This window comes from Cupressus sempervirens, chromosome 1 (assembly GCF_028749045.1).
Source record: "Cupressus sempervirens isolate cs-2001-9-10 chromosome 1, ASM2874904v1, whole genome shotgun sequence".
Lineage (NCBI taxonomy): Eukaryota > Viridiplantae > Streptophyta > Pinopsida > Cupressales > Cupressaceae > Cupressus > Cupressus sempervirens.
This window is the reverse complement of record NC_143118.1, coordinates 75164160-75170277: the sequence shown is the minus strand read 5'-3', so window position 1 is coordinate 75170277 and position 6118 is coordinate 75164160. Positions and strand designations below refer to the sequence as shown.

Sequence of the window (6118 nt, the reverse complement as noted above, 5' to 3'; positions counted from 1 at the left end):
TAGGAAGGTACAGCTCCCTTATGGAATGATATGCAATGAATTCATTTTATTGCCTAAACTAATTGGGTGCGTTCTTAACCCGAGAATGAAAGAGGAAAATCGAGTCAATCCTAGGCAAGATTAACTCAGGCAAATTTTAGATCCTAAACCTAGCCAACTTCAAGAACTCACACATCTTATGACTCCTCGGCATTGGTGATGCAATAATGTTGTTAGTTATGGAAATGTAGTGACATGGAGTTAAAAAGAAAACATCTGAAACTTTGCAACATGAACAGATGAAAGTACTCTGATCTATCACCCATTCACCATTAGCAAAGAATGCAAGAAAGTGCTTAAGGCTGATTATAACAATACTCTGATTGGAAGTAATAAAAAAAAAGTGATGTCTAAATGCTCAGATTCATAACACAACCTTTCTTGTTTTGAACACAACAAACATAATACTCAAATTACATCTGCTTACAATCTATAGCCAAAACTATTACAAAGAACCAAAATATCCATCTCTAATGCATGAATGAAAATGCAGAAAATTGAATGCTCTCCCCTCTACTCTAGCTCTTCGACTGTATGTAGAAAAAGAAAAATTTATATTCAATGCAATAAAATATTTAAACTAAAATACCCTCTCTTCTGTTCCAGCTCTCTGACTATTTGTAGTCAAGAAGCCCTCTACATGCAATCAAATGAAATATCTAAATGGAAATGCCCCCCTCTTCTACTCCAGCTCCCCGACTGTATGTAGAAAAGACCGACTCCTTTTTACTAAAAACTTTACATAATTTATAGATCTTTACAATAACATGCTTGTAAGAGCCAATGACCTTTCCTCTTCTCTGAATAAAAAGAGATAAAATACAAAGAAAAAGACTTTTCAAATCTGAGAACTCAAACAGTCACCACGGATGAAGGAATACAAGAATAATGACTTCTCAATTCTTAAACTATTCATTTTTGACCAACATTTGAGCTGAATCCATTGGGCTTCTAGATTCACATCATTTCCTCTACTCATATCTGCTGCCTGAGTTCAATGATCATTGTTGTAACTATTCCCATGATATCAATCCTGAACTGCGATATAACATTGAGCAAACAACGGTGGAGAATGATAATGGTGACAATGATGGCATATTACAGCATTGTATTCACTAGTTACATCTACCATATCTTTGACATTTACATATTCCTCCCTCGTGATAGAAGTAGCAAGGCCACTATAGACTGCCAATCTTGATATGCAGCCACACCTTTTACAAATTCCTCATAAGCCCTTGGGCATCCTGGATAATAAAAAATATTGCAATTTTCACAATCATGGTGCATTCTTTCAGGGTGGAATTGCAGACCCATGATGAACTTTCCTTCCTCTAGATTTTATCCATTTGGGTCATAAAAGCTTCAATCAAACCACTTGGGGCATATGCCATTGCCATGAATCTCTCTGCCAATCTCTTTATCCCCTGATGATGATAGCTATTAACCATAATCTCCATATTAACTCCTTATGAATCTTCAAAGCATGAGTGGAGTGGAGCAACTTCTACCACTTTGATAGCGTGCTTATACCCATAATAATTGTCATAGTTTATGTGCTTGATATCAAAACCCAACTTTTCTGACACCTCTTTCTCACCATCCTGATATAGGGTTCCCCTACAAGCTATATTGAAGAGCTGAGATCCTCTACATATACCCAAATAAGGTGCATTTCTTTTGAGATAGCACCTGGACAGCTACAATTCAATGGCATCCTTTGCGTTGTCAATGGCAGTGTCACTGCTATGTAATTTCCTTATTTGGTCAATTTCATCAAGAGCATTCTGAGAGAAGCCAAACTTCTCATAGCCAAATAAACAGTGCCAATTACTTTTGAGTTGATAAGAAGCTACTGCTCTCATTACATAGATTGATTCAATCAATAGCGACAAGCTATATATATAACATGATGGATGCTGTTGATTGTTAAAGACGATCGAATTCGACATCTTTCATAAGGTCGTTCCTTGAAAAATGCTTAAATTGATCTCCTGTGAAAGCCACACCATGCAAAGGCTTTTCCTGCGGGTAGAAAGTCTCTTTTACGAGAATCACACACACTTAGTGTGATTTCAAAAAATGGAGTAGCCCTCACTCGTATTTCCACCCGTCAAACTTAAGAGCGAGGGTGTTTTTATAACTTAAACATGCGCCTTTATCTCAAGAATAATATCAACTATTATTGTTTATCAAAAATGTATTAGATTGATGCGTATTCTACCCTATTACACTTTTGAAATCTTATTTGGCACCTTTAATCATATCTTCCAACATTTTAAAACATATATCATTCAATCATGCCAATTATCTATATACACACCAACTTTATGATGTTTGGCATTTGTCACACTGAAACAAGACAATAAGGTCCAAGTTCAAAAAGAACTCATCAAGTAGCATGTTCACTATATTTTTTATTACACTCTTGATTTCCATAGTCTTCTGTTCGCCCTATGATTGATAGCAAGAAATGCAATATATAGGATAGGCAGCTCAATATGCATTGTAAATAATACAATGATTGAACTTTTAGACATCACAGAATTCCCAAATGCGGTCATGTGCTAAGAATTTGATTTTTTTTTTATCAACATTATATACCAAACATAATCTCCATAGTACTGCATTTCCAATATAATCATAATGAGCTCAAGATGCATTTCCTTTGCATTTTAAATGTAACATCAGGTGAAACTGATTTGTAAATGCTGTGGCTCCACTATGTGAGGTACTGTTTTGCTTCAAAATTAAATGAGATAGCTGAAGTAATAATAAACCTCTATCATCACTATCATACTATCCTTCATATTTTCATCAATAGGAGCATATTATCTCAGCCGGGTTAGGATCTATAACCTACTTGATATAAAAAGACCTTTAGACCAACCCAACCGACTTAGAGAAGGAAAGGCAATGACAAGGAAACCCAGCAAAGATAACCTACCTAAGGAAGATGTAGACCTAGACTCAACCATGACCAGACCTGACTATATGACCCCAATTATTGCCAAAAAAATGGGTGATTGAAAGTCAGACAACAGCTGGCTCCGACTGGAGAATCATGTACTACAAAGTGCATGAAGAATTCAACATCTTTGGTTAAGAAAGTGCCTTAAGCATTGGGTTATGGAGTCTAGAATTAAGATCAATGAGGAAGTGCATATAGGGAGGGCGGAGGGGAGTAGGGCAAACTAAAACAAAGCAAGAGAGAACAACAACAACAACTAGGCAAGAAGAAGCTACACTAGACACACCAAGACTGGAAAGAGAAATTATTTACAAAAGGTGAGGAGACCTCACCTGCAGGACCAAGAGAAAAGAAAGATTTGTACATGATCATTTACAGGAAGAGAGAAATATGAACCTTTTTGGCATAGAGGAGAATGCTTCACTAGCTTGCAACAACATTGATATCTTCTGGCCAATCCTTGACTACCGAATTTGAGTCCAAAAGCTATATGTAACATAGTAACCCACAGAACATTGCCAAATAGCCATGCCTCATCATATACTTCTAATTGCTCTGTATTTTTCTGCATACTATCTTTCACATGTTCTATCCTGTTTGGTGAAGAAGGAAACTCACTGGACTCTGCAAACATCACTGAATCATACTTGCATCTATTCTCCTCAACCTTGTCACTTATAACAAGGATATCAATTTTCAAATCCAGACTGGTAGAATATTCAAGTGATTCTAAAAGCACTGCTTAAAAACACTCACATCCATTTACTCCATTACCACTCTCAGCAAGGATATCATCTTTCAAATCAGAATGAACATAATCAAAAAATTGAAAAGCTTTTGGAAGTGAAATAGCATCATACCAATCACAGGCTTTATCATTAACAACTTCAGATTTCAAAATGGGGCTGAAATTGAAGGATTCCTTATTTGCTATAGCATCCGTATTTCAATATCTGGATTAATTATGGAAGAGTATTCCAGACCGGGAGGATTATAATCAGATTCACTATCTTCTTCATAATGCTGCAATACCTCATTATCTTTCATAATTCCTTCCTTTTCATCATCTGTTATTGCTACATCTTCAGATTCAATATGATGACCACTAAGGCATAATGCAGCCAGCATGTTTGTTTTAGGATAGTTCTCCAGAAGACAACAATTTAAAATATAATCCTCATTTAGTTCTCTTTCAATTTTTCTGATCATTTCTTCAATCATATTTTTAGATTTGACAAAACATGTTTCCACTTTTTCTTCAAGACACATAGATTCTAATATAGTATTATCAAAAACCTTTGCAACTTGAAAATCAGTTTCACAAAATTTTTCAATGGAATTCAACTCTTCATGTTTTTCATTAACTATTTGATTATTCTCATCAGAGACTTCATGCAAAGGTTTGACTTTATTTTCTTCAAATCTGAAACTTTTAAAATCAGAGGCAAATGAAGGCATGAAAGAAAATTCTTTGTCAACTGTTCTTATCAATTCTTCATCATTGAGAAGGCTGTCTTCATTTGCTGAAAGTTGCACTTCTGGGAAACCAGGCTTCTCTTGCTGTTCAAAATTCAAACCATTGGTCGATATGATCTCTTCATTCTGCTTATTGATTATATCCACCTTAGGAATGCTTTCTGCAACTTCAATGATTTCAGCATGTTGGACTGAAACTGATTCTTTTGTTTGCAGTTCTGAGAGTGGTTCTAGATTCATATTTACTACATCAGGTTCAGCATTAGGAGAACAAGTCTCATTTCCAACCTTAAATGATGGATCTAAAGGTGTAACTAATGACTCCACAGGAAATACTATTGAGAAGCAAGGGATAATAACAATCTTTTCTTCTTCTTGTGGTGGTTCAGGCTGGAAATGCTTTTCATGCTTATTGCCTTCTTCATGCAGATGGCTCATCCATGGTAGCACTGCGGATGAAGAAAATTTAGACTTTCTCAAAGTAGGGAAGATGGGAGAAGACAAAGTATCCTTTTTAGAACTCGCATACGTGCCTTTCTGTCTGAACTCCTGGAGAACATAGAATCTCTTTTCAATCAGCTTCCACACTTCTCTAGACTGATGGTCTTGAGCTATACTCAAGTTGCTTCTTGTGGCATAACTGATACTCTCTTTAAATTTACTCTAGAGTTGTTGAAGCATAGGATCATCATCAATCACAATCTCTTTCATAGATGGCGAAAGTCTTTTTTTATATTTTAAATCATTTCTCAGAGGAATTTGACCTTGATACATTTCTTGAGATTATTTGCACAATAGAGTAACAGAAATCTGAATCAAATTTATGGAAAGATAATGATGTTACCTCGATCATGAGAAACCAATTTTTCAGCAAGTTCTTCAAAAATCTGTTCTAATAGGCATGATCTTTTTACAATGGAGTCGCCAATCTCTTTCAAGATAATAAAGTTTTTGAGAATAAAAGCACCAGACTCTTCAACTAGAAAATATGAGAATAAAAATGGACTCGCCAACTTCTCTCAGAGATAACAATAATACTGAGGAAGTAAAATCTAAACATTGATCTTCTTTTCCAGTCCCTAGCGGAGTCGCCAAAAATCTGTTGGTAAACAGATTGTCCTTTTAAATAAACTCTCCAAATGCCCAATTCTGAAAGAACAATTAGCTGCCAACAGTTGGATAATCTATCATGAGATTGATAGATTTCCTCTGAATTAGGAAGGCACAACTTCCTTATGGAATGATATGCAATGAATTCATTTTATTTCCTAAACTAATTGGGTGTGTTCTTAACCCGAGAACGAAAGAGGAAAACCGAGTCAATCCTAGGCAAGATTAACTCAGGCAAAATTTAGATCCTAAACCTAGCCAACTTAAAGAGCTCACACATCTCATGACTCCTCGGCATTGGTGATGCAATAATGTTGTTAGTTATGCAAATGCAGCGACATGAAGTTAAAAAGAAAACTCTGATCTATCACCCATTCACCATTTAGCTGAGAATGCAAGAAAGTGCTTAAGGCTGATTATAACAATACTCCAATTGGAAGTAATAAAAAAAAAGTGATGCCTAAATGCTCAGATTCATAACACAACCTTTCTTGTTTTGAACACAACAAACATAATACTCGG

The 6118-nt window shown here is 35.6% G+C and overlaps 1 pseudogene; it reads right to left on the bottom strand.

Annotated features, from left to right (window-relative positions):
- Window positions 1–1182: 1182 nt before the first annotated feature.
- On the bottom strand, window positions 1183–1904 carry LOC149576257 (putative glutamine amidotransferase GAT1_2.1 pseudogene; annotated as a pseudogene).
- Between the last annotated feature and the right edge of the window lie 4214 nt (window positions 1905–6118).